The sequence below is a fragment of the Bubalus kerabau genome, chromosome 18 (genome assembly GCF_029407905.1).
Source record: "Bubalus kerabau isolate K-KA32 ecotype Philippines breed swamp buffalo chromosome 18, PCC_UOA_SB_1v2, whole genome shotgun sequence".
Classification (NCBI taxonomy): Eukaryota; Metazoa; Chordata; class Mammalia; order Artiodactyla; family Bovidae; genus Bubalus; species Bubalus kerabau.
In genome coordinates, this window is record NC_073641.1 from 66,916,744 (window position 1) to 66,931,160 (window position 14,417).

General features: G+C 40.4%; 1 long non-coding RNA gene across 1 annotated transcript; it reads right to left on the bottom strand.

Annotated features, from left to right (window-relative positions):
• Positions 1–1,327: 1,327 nt before the first annotated feature.
• Positions 1,328–13,564, bottom strand: LOC129632866 (uncharacterized). The gene is made up of 3 exons (XR_008704709.1): positions 13,457–13,564; positions 3,786–3,933; positions 1,328–1,366 (listed from the first exon to the last, which is right to left on the bottom strand). It is a non-coding gene; the product is annotated as an uncharacterized LOC129632866 (long non-coding RNA).
• Positions 13,565–14,417: the final 853 nt, after the last annotated feature.

Consider the following 14,417-nt stretch of genomic DNA (forward strand, 5'->3'; position numbering starts at 1 on the left):
TCATGTAATTTTAGAGCATCTTTTCAAGAAAAGGAATAAAGCATTCAAAGTTAGGAAATCAAGTATAGGCCACTAATCTTATAAGCCTCATAAAGTTTAGCTGTCTCATTGACCACTATTTTCCTGGAATCAGCTACACACTTGAAGTGGTACTAATCCCAATGTATGTGTGGGTTTTGCAGTAAAAATACAAAACTATACTTCTATAGTACCAATACACACACACATACTTATTATCCAAAAGGAGTTTTTACAAATATTTGTTTATTACTTTATACATGCATGCTCAGTCACTCAGTCATGTCTGATTCTTTGCTATGCTATGGACTGTAGCCTGCCAGGCTACTCTGACTATGGGATTTCCCAGGCACGAATGTTAGAGTGGGTTGCCATTTCCTCCTCCAAGGGATTTCCCTAATCCCTTGGATTGAACCCACGTCTCCCACGTCTTCTGCATTGCAGACGGATTCTTTACCGCTGATCCTCCATGGAAGCCCTTATTACTTTATGCACCAGTATCTAAACTTTAAGTTTAGTTGCTGAAATGTATTAAGATTATTAAAACATTGCTTTATAGTGACTAACTCATGCACTTTGGGGGTCTTCTGACTTCCACTGCTCAGGGCAGAGGCTGTCAGAATTTCTACACATTTAGACTCTGTGGACCAGGGCTCAGCAAAGATGGTGAGGGTTCTGAAAGCCAGAGCTTTGTGTTTCTTCTGGGTAAGCATTTCTTACCCTCTGGGTGATTAGCCACAGCTTTTAAATAACAGAACTTCCTGGTTTTATTTAAACTAGTATTTCCAGTATCCTTTTTTCCTTACGGTATAATTTAAGGTGAAGTCAGGATAGATTACTCGAAATAACACGGTGTGGAAAACAAACAAAATATTTAGTGACATTCAGGCATCAGGCACAAAGCCACATCCCATGACATTTCAGGCTTATTAGGGTTTGAGGAACCATCTGTGAAGATCTCTCCCTATCCTTTCCTATTATTCAGTCATACAGCTTGAAGATATTACCCAGAGAGGAAGGCTCAGCCTTTTTATTAAAAACTACATTTTTTTCTCCAGTCACATATGGTTATGGCATTTGCCAAGAGAATATGTCATCACAAAGACAGACCTCAAATGGTGAACATTTGAATTGCAAATTCTTAAAGCAAAAAACAGTGTAGATTCTGTATAAAGTTTCAAACATTTTGTCGAAAGGCCAATAACTTTCACCAACAAATGATTCCCAAAGGTGTTCAAGAATAATTGTTGAGAAAAAATAAAGATGTCCGTTTTAAAATCACTCTATACTTGGAAAAAAGTTTCATGAAAAAAAAATTTAAATTCTGCTGTAGGACAAGTGTTTGTAGCTGCAAAAAAAAGAAAAGAAAAGTGAGGAGTTAGTGAATAATTCATTTTACCTCAGATGATTAATACTTAGTAGTCCATTCCTGTCACTTAGTTGCCAGTTACTAGGTTAACGTGGGATTTATATTTACTTGAAATTTACATCACTTAAAATTTGACATGTAAACATATTTTGTTGTTCAGTTGCTAAGTCGTGTCCGACTCTTTGTGACCCCATGGACTGCAGCACAGCAGGCTTCCCTTTCCTTCACTGTCTCCCGGAGTTTGCTCAAACTCATGTCGATCAAGTTGGTGATGCCATCCAATCATCTCATCCTCTGTTGCCCTCATCTCCTCCCACCTTCAATCTTTCCCAGCATCAGCTTCTTTTCCAGTGAGTCAGCTCTTTGCATCAGGTGGCCAAAGTTTTGGAGCTTCAGCTTCAGAATCAGTCCTTCCAATGAATGTTCAAGGTTGATTTCCTTTAGAATTGATTAGTTTGATATCCTTGCTGTCCAAGGGACTCTCAAGAGTCTTCTCCAGCACCATGATTCAAAAGCATCAATTCTTTTAGGCATACTTACGTAATTTATAACACAGAAACTTAACTTACATGGAGAAGGCAATGGCACCCCAATCCAGTACTCTTACATAATAAATGGGTTGGGAAGATCCCCTGGAGAAGGGCATGGCAACCCACTCCAGTATTCTTGCCTGGAGAATCTCATGGACAGAGGAGCCTGGTGGACTACAGTCCATAGATTATCACAATCCTACATTAATTCTTGGTGGTGGCCAAAGAGATGCCCTGGTAGATCTTACATCTAGAACACAAGCTGTGAAGCTGTGAGGAGCAGAGCTGGCTGCTTCACCACTGAGTTCACACTGAGGCCTCACTCACTCAGGCTGCTCCCAGCTGGGCATTGTGGAGCCAAAGAACAGGGCCATGGTTGCCTGGCGCAGGGATTCTATCATAGGTAATCTCTTTTTTAAAATTAATTTATTTTTTAATTGAAGTATGATTGTTTTACAGAATTTTATTTTCTGTCAAACATCAACAAGAATCAGCCATAGGTATGCATGTATCCCCTCCTTCTTAAACCTCCCTACCATCTGCCTCCCCATCACACCCTTCTGTATTATTACAGAGTCCTTGTTTGAGTTCCTAGAGTCATGCAGAAAATTCACATTAACTATCTATTTCACATATGGTCTTGGAAGTTTCCATGTTACTCTCTCCATACATCTCAACCTCTCTCTCCTCCCCTCCTGCCATGTCCATAAGTCTGTTCTCTATGTCTATTTCTCCATTGCTGCCCTGCAAATAAATTCATCAGTACCATCTTTCTAGATTCCATATATATGTGTCATTATATGACATGTCTTTATTCTCTTTCTGGCTTACTTCACTCTGTATAATAGGCTCTAGGTTCATCCACCTAACTAGAACTGACTCAAATGCATTCCTTTTTATGATTGAGCACTATTCCATTGTATATATGTACCACAGATTCTTTATCCATTAATCTGTTAATGAACATCTAGGTTGCTTCCATGTTCTAGCTACGGTCAATAGTGCTGCAATGAACATTGGGGTACATGTGTCATTTTCAATTTTAGTTTCCTCAGGGTATATGCCTAGTAGCAGGATTTCTGGGTCATATGGGGGCTTTATTCCCAGTTTTTTGAGAAATCTCCATATTGACTTCTTCCATGGTGACTGTATCAATTTACATTCCCACCAGTGCATAGGTAATCTCTTTTTTTCTACTTTTTTATTGTGGTAAAATATATATGTGCTGTGCTCAATCGTGTCCAACTCTTTGAGACCCTATGGACTGTAGCCTGCCAGGCTCCTCTGTCCATGGACTTTTCAGGCAAGAATATTGGAGTGGGTTGCCATTTCTTTCTCCAGGAGATCTTCCAGACTCAGGAATCGAACCTATGTCTCCTGTATTGGCAGACAGATTCTTTACCACTGAACCAGCAGGGCAGCCCAATGCACGATGGCCTAACCCAAACAAAAAAAAAACTGCTGTTGTTTTAGGGCACTTAAATTTGGACATTGTTGGCTACTGCCCCTGCCAGATTTCTCCTGACTGACACAGGGGCCTGGAACACTGTCGAAGAAATCTTATTTGCACTTAAATTTATCTAAAACAAGACTGTCTGCACTGACATTGGCACAATATGACACTTTCTGAACTTGATGCCAAAAATCTTGGCTTTCTGTGCACCAATACCAAAAAGAAATAGAAACAGAGTTTTGGAGGAAGGAGAAAAATGGCTTTTATCTTTTCCTGGAAAAGGGAATACATGGCAGGCTAGTGCCTCAAGAACTAATCCAACCCCCGCCCCCTGTCTTGGGAATAAGGAGAGGTTTTATGTCCTCATGAAGGTCTTGCTTTATTTTTCTTTTGCAAAGTTTCAGAACAGCTACACCTGTCATCAGACGATTTAGCATCTGGGTCTGGTGCCTTGAAGTTGGTGTCCATGGTCTTGACCTTCTTTCTCTTGAGATGCAGAATCCCACAATGGACTGTAGGGGGAGGAGGGGCTTCCCAGGTGGCTCAGATGGTAAAGAATCCACCTGCAATGCAGGAGACATGGGTTCAATCCCTGAGACAGGACTATCCCCTGGAGAAGGAAATGGCAACCCACTCCAATATTCTTGCCTAGGAAATACCATGGACAGAGGAGCCTGGCACGCTATAGTTCATGGGGCCCCAAAGAGTCAGACACGACTGAGTGACTGAACTCAGAGGGAGAAGAATGCCAGGTAGAATTCAGAAAGCAATTAGCTTTGTGAAGGACAAGGCTAGCTACAAGTGTTTGCTGGCATTAACAGCTAAAGAATAACCATGAGTGCTTAGCTCTCTCAGGCGTATATGTTGTTTCCCCAACCTGCTCGTTGTTTCCTTATTTTTCTTGCTTATCAGAAAAGTCTCACCTTATATTTTGGCCACAAAAACTGGATTTTTTTTTTACTGCAAATTTCCTAAATTTTATATATTGCTTTTTAATGACATCTTTAAATAACTGCGAGCATAGCCTTGCTATGTTACTCAGGAAAAGAGACTTTTTAAGAAACTTAGATAATTCAATTCAAGTATGTCTGATTTTGGTACTTGTCTTGATTGCCTGTAGAGAGCCAATATTTAAGCAATTAGATAGACTGTTTATCCTATTCTCATAAAAATTACTTAATTCAGCCAGGTTTTGACATGTGCTTAATAGCACACAGATCAAGACTGTCATAGACAAGAAGGACACATTTTCTGTTTTAACAGTCTGAACGGGGCCATGTGCTGTGCATTTATTTATGTGTAGGCATATGTGTTCCTTAAATTGATGATATTCAGAAATGGACAGGGCCAGGAAAATATAATATCATTCCTAAATTACTACTTGCTTTTGTGATTCTTGTCAAGTGAGTGCTTTGTAGTCCACATTCTGAGTAAAATACTTTATCCAACAAAAGAAGGGATTAAAGGGCATGTCTGCAGAGCAAATTATGAAGAAGATTTTAAGTATTTTGAAGGGAGGTCAGGAAACCAATCACTGATAGATATTAACTATTATTCTGACATCATGCAATGCAGTGAATACAGCATTCGTTACAAATCACATAAGACAAATCATTGTAGTCAGTTTAGAGCAGCTATTATTTGTTCATGAGGGTTTAGAATATCTTCCCAGGATTAACCTTTCTCATGTAGTAAATTACCCCAGGTGAATCGAAGGGCAAGGTCTGATTTCTTAATTGCTCCATTGTAATTCAGCATGACAATATATTTAAGTCTATTTAATTTGCGTCCATATCACTGTGTCAGGCTTTGAAAAATTGACCCTATTTATTTTCAGAGCAATAACGATTATGTTACATTTACTAACATTACAAAGCATGTTCTTTAAGGTAAAGAATAGAGATTCGAGATAAAGAGATTACTGAATGGTGATTTTTGTTTCTTGTTACTTTTAACCTTGTTTGTTTTCTCACTAGGTATGTTTTCAGCAAACTCTTTTGTGTATGTATATTTATCGAATAGTAAAGGAAGTAATCCTTCTTAAATTACTATCAAAGAAACCTGGATTCTTTTCCCACAATTTTCAGTTGCATAAGTGATTTATTCATAGTCATAGTACTGTTGCAAGTTGCTTCTATTATACTTCTATATGTTACTGTTCTGGAGAAGGAAATGGCAACCCACTCCAATATTCTTGCCCAGAGAACCCTACGGACAGAGGAGCCTGCAGGCTACAGCCCTTAGGGGTCATAAGGGTTGAACACAACTTAGCGACTAAACCACCACCACCATGTCACTTTTCAGTTGATGGAATCACAATAGGAAATTACCCCAGACTTGACATGCCAAGAGTCTGCTGAATGTCTAGACTTTACAGATCTTACAGTCTATACATTAGGGAAATTTTCAGAAGCCTCATGGTAAAGAAATAGGTCCTGAAAATGTATGTATAGACATGTATGACACATGGGAGATTCCTGAAAGAAGAACACTACATAAATCCACTTTCTTAGCTATTATGTATGTGTACTTGCTTCCCAGGTGGCTCAGCGGTAAAGAATCTCCCTGCAATGCAGGAGATGTGGTTCGATCCCTGAATTGGGAAGATCCCCTGGAGGAGGAAATGGCAACCCGCTCTAGTATTCTTACCTGGAACATCCCATGGTCAGAGGAGCCTGGTGGGCTACAGTCCATGGGGTCACAAAGAGTCAGACATGACTGAGGCGACTTAGAACTGGTTGTGGTATGCCATTTTAAGGATTTTTATTAAAATAAGAAAAAAAATGCAAGCCTATTTGAAATAAGGGGACATCATATAACTAGTACACTTTTCTTTTTATTTTTTAGTTGCTAAGTCATGTCCGACTCTTTGCTACCCCATGGACTGTAGCCCTCCAGGATCCTCTGACCAAGGGATTTCCCAGGCAAGAATACTGGAGTGGGTTGCCATTGCATTCTCCACTTTTCTGACATGCTTGAAAAACTTTGAGTGTATTATGCTCTTAAAACTGGCCAAATCATAGTCTATTGAAATCTATTATTTGCATGGAAAATAGGGTAAGTAGATAAACCAAAGCTTAATAAATAAATACTGTATTGTACCATATACTATGAGTTGGTGGAAAAAAACTTTTTTTCAAGTCTCTTGCAGTAATTTGTGAGTGAACTTATCTAAATCTCCAAGCATGAAGTATGTCACTCTTTCAAGGACATGATTAAATCACATCTCCTGAATCACTGGAAGGTGAGGTCATGAATTTTTTAGTAGCATATAGGTAGATGATCCTTTGTTTCCTGAATTCTTTTGCCTCTTCCACTTAAAATTTGGCATGTGCTAAGTTGTTTCAGTTCTGTCTGACTCTTTGTGATCCCAAGAACTGTAGCCCGCCAGACTTCTCTGTCCATGGGATTCTCCAGGCAAGAATACTGGAGTGGGTTGCCATGCTCTCCTCCAGGGGATCTTCCCTACCCAGGTAATAGAACTGGCGTCTCTTACATCTCCTGCACTGCAGGCGGGTTCTTTACCACCAACGCCACCTGGGAAGCCCAAAATCTGGCACAGGAGTCATAGATGTCGCCACTCTTTTACATGTTTACCTACTTCCAAGACAAAACGAACCTGTGCTTTTAAATCATCACAAACAAAATTCAACCATAGAGAAATTAATAGTTAAGTTGAATGTATAAAGTCATGGAGCTATTAAACTCTGACTTTTCACTTCTAACACAACTTTTGACCAAATCAGCAGAGATATAGGGGTATATCTGGAGCACATTGCAAACTCCAGGGGAGTGATACTCACACATCATTAAGGTTTGAGGGTGACCTTCTGATAGTCCAGTCCCACAGACAGCTCCAGCAGATGCAAGGGGCAGTGTACATGGCAGTGAAGACCATGTGTAAGAAAGATGCATTTTAAGATGTATTCAAGAACTTTACTTATTTGAAAGAGTCCCTAAATTTATTTTCATATAAATATGAAATTTTCCTGCATGTGTATGCCTTTTAATGAAACTTATCATATTTCAGTAAAATAAAGATTTTTTTCCCCTTGGAGAAATAGCACTTTAAAAATAAACTGTCATACTTAAAAAAAAAAAAAAAGGTCCAGACCTTGAAATTAGTTTTCCAGTGATACTGTTAATCCTGCTTAAGCTGAAGCCCAAATGATTGGAAAGCAAAAAGTAATTCAGCAATTCCCTTACCGAGTCAGGCTATTGCCCTTAAATACGTTGAATTATTTTTAATAGTATTACTTTAGAATATTTAGGAATACCTGAATAAACAAGCCCCAGTCATTTGTAGAAAGAATTATTTTTTCACTTACTTTTTTGGCAATGATTATTATAAAACTTAACACTACATTTTAACTTATTTTATATTTGACAGATATGTTTGCTTTTAGGGCTTTTGCAGTTCAACTGAAATTTAAATTGCCATGAGCTATTTTGGGGACACATTCTTGAAAGGAATCTCAGTTCCCAATTTCAGAGCATATGGATATTTTAATTGATTGATAACATCATAATTTACACTGCTTTCCATCTGATCAGTAACAGAAAACACTGTATCTTTTAAACCCAAGAATGTTTATCATTGATATTATTTTAAATGCATTAAGATATAATCAAACAATTTCAATTTGGTACAGGAAAGCACAACACTGGAAATGTGAAAATGCAAAAGATCATTTGTCTTATAAAATACAGCAGTATTTGTACTGTAATTCTGAGAAAAGTGAAACCAATACCTGTTTCAAGTTGATATGTATTTGACCCTTTGAAATTAATAAAATTAAAAATATTTCAGTAGATGTCAATATTTCCCTTTGGGACATAAGCTACTGATTCCCTGGACCCAGAAGCTTCTGATTTGCAGTCATGTCATTTGTACTTGAGTGGGGAAAGGGAAGTGGTGGTTACTATAGGAATAAGATGTCCTGGTGTGCTTGATGGAGACAAAGATGTCAGGAAGGATGCTTTTAGTTTTTACTCTCCTGAGTTGTCCGTAGGATTTCTTTAGTGACCAAGTCCTCATTTTTCCATAAGACCAACAGACGTAGAGAATTTTAGATCCCCCTTTTGGTCATTTCTTCCACAGTCACTGCTATGTAACAACCCAATAAGGAAGGAGGGAGAACCAGGGAAGAGATGGACCATCTTGTTTGTGGTCCAAATGGGGCTTTAATAGTTGTGCTTAGCTGTGGAGATTGACCTGTCCAAGGTTGACAGTCTCACCCTGTTCAGAAACAAAGAAGTTTGATGTGGGGGAGAAAGTAGCAGAGTGATGGGGAGGAAGTGGTGGATGCTTTCTATTCAGCCTGGGATCTGGTACAGTCAGGTTCTCAGAGCCACGGACCAGCATTTTGGCCCCGGTACATCTACCTCTGACCTGTGTCAAGTACGATTCCACGCCTGGGTGTTCCCTCACTTCCCTCCTGACCTCGTCTCAGTGGTGGGTGCTCCTAGAGACCAAGGCAATTCTTAAATAATTAGTTATGACTGTGCTGCGTCTTAGTTGCAGGGCGGGGACTTAGTTGCGCTGCGGCGTGTGGGATCTTAGTTCCCCAACCAGGGATTGAACAGAGTGCCCTGCTTTGGAGGGCAGATTCTTAACCACTGGACTGCCAGGAAATTCTCCCAAGGCAAATTTTAATTTTGAAATAAATGTAAGAGTAGGAGCTTTTTTTTTTTAATGAGAGAATGTTTTCAACAAAAATTTCCTACAATGTTTCTTGATCCAAAAAAGATTTGCTTTTTAAAAAATCACCAAAATATAAAACAAGGATAATGCAGAAGTTGCTCCAAATCAATCAAGTATGTATTAATAAGCAACTGATTCTGGTGTTTGACATTTGCACTTTCATTTTTTTATTTATAACTTTTCTATTTCCTTTTGCCACTGTAATCCATTGATGAAATTCCTCACATATTCTGAAAGATTCTGATATCCTAATAAACTTTAAACTGATGCAGTGAATTGTTTGAAAAGGCTCTGCATATTGATCGATCTATATTTTTGCAAGGTGATTACTACATATTAAGGATGGCACATAAAAATAACAATAACCAACCATGAGGTACATTCTAAAGACTACAGTTAAGGAGAAAAAGGTTTACAAGTTTTCTCCCAGCCTGTTCCTACCACACTGTGGGTTCTTGTCTAAGATTTTAAATCTCTTGATTCTGGTTGTTTACCTGTGGCTGCCCACTCAGTTTTGAAAAAATAGAGGACAATTCCTTACAAAATAGTGTGATGTCACTCATATAATGTTGTCCCACCATCTCTTCTGACTTGCACTTAAGTGCATACCATAGGAATCAAAATTTTTTTTAAATCGACACCTTGGGATTTAGTCAGTGGGGGCATATAGGAACATGTCACAGCATTAAATAGAGAGAAAAAGTTGGGAAAATAAAGAATGAAATGACTGGCTTTAGAGATCCCCGTCCTTTCCCTTTCCTCAACTGTGATCGTACATTATGAGGCCCCCACTTGTTCGAGCTCCTATCCTTTCCCCCATCCTTACAACTGTTGCTGTATCTTGTAGAGGTCAGCACAGGTAAAGTGCATTGCAAACATGCCTGGGCAGTGTGCCCAGCGGTCAGCTTCACCAGGAGTGAATCTGTACATGGACTGAAGCTTCAGGACAAGAGAAGGTCTAACAAATGATTATGAAACTGTATCAGAGCCTTTCTTGTCTCAGGGAGCGTAACTCTGCATACAAGATGCGTGCCACTCAGATCTGGTTGGCAACTCAGCAGTCACGGCAGTCCTGTGTCAATACAGTGAAAAATGAAAAAGACTCAAGAAGAACAGGCATGAAAAGAAACCTCTTTCCTGTGGCTTCACTGCCTGCTGGCCAGCCCCACCCTCCACAGCCCTAACCTCCACAAAATAGTCTCCATAAGATGGTTCTAGCTTCTGGACTCTGGATCCTTCTTTACATTACTCTATCAGCTCCAAGAATAACAGCGGCACTCCAGTGTTTATCAACAGCTAGGGTTGCCTCTCCTATGGCTTCTCATTCTCCTATCTTGGGTATAAGAGACCCCAGTGTTGAATTCCCTTGTTTAAAGTTTCTGGAGTGGTTTCTATTTTCTTGTCTGGACCCTGACAGATATAAAGTCTATTCACTAAAAATCACTTAGGTAAAGCAAGTAGAGGAAGCAAGAGATCAGTGACTTGGGAAATCTCTCTGAATAATGCTGAAGGTGAAAAAAGTGAAAGTGTTAGTCACTCAGTCATGTCCGACTCTCTGCAACCTCATGGACTATAGCCCACCAGGCCACTCTGTCCACGGAATTCTCTAGGCAAGGATACTGGAGTGGGTAGCCATTCAATTACCTGGAGGATCTTCCTGACCCAGGGATTGAACCCAGGTCGCCAGCCTTGTAGTCAGATCCTTTACCATCTCAGCCACCAGGGAAACCCTAGGTGAAGGAAGTGAGAGACCAGTGAATTGGGCCATTCTCTCTGAATAATGTTGAGGCTAGAAAACCTCAATTTACACATTGCAAAACTGAGTGACAGAAAACACTGATGTGTTCAAAATTCTTTTGTTTGGTCAGGACTCAGTTGGGACAACTCATCTCTGCTCCACATACCATCAGCTGGGTAGCCCAATCAGGATTAGAAATTCCATTTCCAAAATGCCTTCACTCTGATGGCTCACACCTGGCTGTTGGCTAGGAGTCCAGCTGTGGTTGTGGGTCAGGCCCTTGATTCTTCATGTCTTCATATGGCTATGTTGATCTTCTTTTGGCAGGACCATCTCCATTTAATCAAATTCTTACATAATGGCCCAATGCCCCTGGAATACAAAAGCAGAAGTTTCCAGGCCTGTTCAATGCCTGGAATCAGAAGTCCCAGAATAGGATTTACATCACTGCCAAGCATGTAGGCATCTAGCATTTGGGTTTCCCTGGTGGCTCAGATGGTTAAAAAAAATTTGTCTGCAATGCAGGAAACCCAGATTTGATCCCTGGATGGGGAAGATCCCCTGGAAAAGGGAATGGTAACCCACTCCAGTATCCTTGCCTGGAGAATTCCATGGACAGAGGACCCTGGTGGGCTACAGTCTGTGGGGTTGCAAAGAGTTTGGACATGACTGATCAATTAACATTAGCATCTACTATTCAAAGTAATCACAGAGTAACGGATTTGAGGTAAGGGGAATTTGGCTTCATCTCTATGTGAGAGGTAGCAAGGTAACATGACAAATGAATGTGTCGAATTGGAACTGCTTCTCTGCCACCTTTGAAAGCGTGGTCTACTATATTTGGTTGATGGGATTTCTTGCATTTGTTTGTCTTAGCTTTCTTACTACAGGGCAATATGGCATCAAATTTAACTCAGCCAGGATACAGGAACTTATTCTCCAACTCTCTCCAGATTCCTTCTAATTATTTCTTCCTTAATGCCCTTGAACATTTTTTAACCTGCTTCTCTTATGCCCTTTTCTCTTCCAATCCACCACTTGTGTTTAGTCACCATTGTCTTTTCCATGTACTCATTGAAATGTCTTCTTTTCTAATTCAACATGAATCCATAATATTTCTTTTCCCCTCTCAGCTGTAGAGGATTCTCTTTCCTCATTCTTCTTGATACATTCTTCCCATACCTTTTTCCTGGGGTTAACAAAACCTCTCCTTTCCTGATTTATGCCTCAATTACACCCTTTTTAAAGAAAGATTTCTTTATTATACTATCAGATCAGATCAGTCGCTCAGTCGTGTCCGACTCTTTGCAACCCCATGAATCACAGCACGCCAGGCCTCCCTGTCCATCACCAACTCCCGGAGTTCACTCAGACTCATGTCCATCGAGTCAGTGATGCCATCCAGCCATCTCATCCTCTGTCGTCCCCTTCTCCTCCTGTCCCCAATCCCTCCCAGCATCAGAGTCTTTTCCAATGAGTCAACTCTTCGCGTGAGGTGGCCAAAGTACTGGAGTTTCAGCTTTAGCATCATTCCTTCCAAAGAAATCCCAGGGCTGATCTCCTTCAGAATGTGCTGGTGCCAGCCGGCAAAGTCAATCAGGTCCCGAGAACGTGCACGGCGGGGCTGAGAAAAGAAACTAAAGCAAGAGAAATCTACAACAAAGATGGGGTCGAGAGGTTCAGACACGTCTCCACGAAGGGACGCAGTCTGACCCCAACTTTATTCAGCATCTTATATTTATACAGAAGAGCGTGAGAAAGACAAGACAGTTAACATTTTTTCTTGATTGACCTATACATCTTACAAACAGTCACAAGAAATCTTGAGAGCATGGGAATGGCACCCTGTTATTATTTCTTACACCAGATAACATTTCTCTGTGCGTGAGAAGTTTGCACAGAACTCCAGGTGCCCGCAGTAAATAAGCGCCTAATCTCTGGGGTGGCGGGACAGAGAGCTATGTTTGCAAGCAAACCCTCAAGGACTGAGGCAGCTCCCAGAGCTGTGTCCTTCGGACAAACGACCCCGTTCTCACGGGCAGCTCCCCGCAAGAGTAGACTGGTTGGATCTCCTTGCAGTGCAAGGGACTCTCAAGAGCCTTCTCCCAGAATGTCGACATCACTCTTGCCATCTCTTGCTTGACCACTTCCAATTTGCCTTGATTCATGGACCTGACATTCCAGGTTCCTATGCAATATTGCTCTTTACAGCATCTGACCTTGCTTCTATCACCAGTTACATCCACAGCTGGGTATTCTTTTTGCTTTGGCTCCATCCCTTCATTCTTTCTGGAGTCATTTCTCCACTGATCTCCAATAGCATATTGGGCACCTACTGACCTGGGGAGTTTCTCTTTCAGTATCCTATCATTTTGCCTTTTCATACTGTTCATGGGGTTCTCAAGGCAAGAATACTGAAGTGCTTTGCCATTCCCTTCTCCAGTGGACCACATTCTGTCAAATCTCTCCACCATGACCCGCCCGTCTTGGGTTGCCCCACAGGCATGGCTTAGTTTCATTGAGTTAGACAAGGCTGTGGTCCTAGTGTGATTAGATTGACTAGTTTTCTGTGAGTATGGTTTCAGTGTGTTTGCCCTCTGATGCCCTCTTGCAACACCTACCGTCTTACTTGGATTTCTCTTACCTTGGGCGTGGGGTATCTCTTCACGGCTGCTCCAGCAAAATGCAGCCATTGCTCCTTACCTTGGACGAGGGGTACCTCCTCACCGCCGCCCTTCCTGACCTTCAATGTGGGATAGCTCCTCTAGGCCCTCCTGTGCCCATGCAGCCACAGCTCCTTGGACATGGGGTTGGTCCTATACAAATGCTTTTTTGGATCCAAAGCCAAATATTGTGCTGTTTGGGGTGTGTAGGGGAAGTCATGGGCCAAGGTGTCTATTACATCATTTGCATTATTTAATGAAGCTAAAAGAAACAATCAATTATAATGTTTTGAAAACACCATCAGAATGTCCTCAAGCCCCACCATAATCCCAAAATTGCAACCAGCTTCATCAACTCATCTTCACATGATCTGATAAACAGAATCATGGTACCCAAGCTCCTTCAAATATTTCCCCTCCACCAAAAATAAATAAATAAAAATGTTCAATGTTGTACACTAACCACAATTGGAAAGAAAATATATACATTCAGTGATTCCTAACTCTGTATTATGAATGGTCATCTCTGTTGGCACTCAGTTTCAGAAGTGTCTTGGTTCATGGTACACTGTATTGTTTGCCACTTATATTTGTTCATGTGACTCCTAGGCCTAAAGAAATGACAACAATTCAATTAACTGTGTATTTAAATCTAAACAACTTTGTAAATTTTTAATTCTAATAATCCTGTAAATTTTGGCCACCTATTGGCCACCAGTAAATAGATTCTGAAACCTTGCAATAAAATTGGATATCACTCCCTGTTCTATATTGATATTTACTTAGTACTTGCTTTTTAAATTATAGTTATTCTTCAAATCCAGATTCACAAATACTGAATGTCATCCAAAGTAAGATAGCAATTTAATGTTTAAACTGTGAACTACTCAGACTAGTAGGCTTTATGATGTCAGAAAAATGTCACTGTGTTTTCATGGGAAA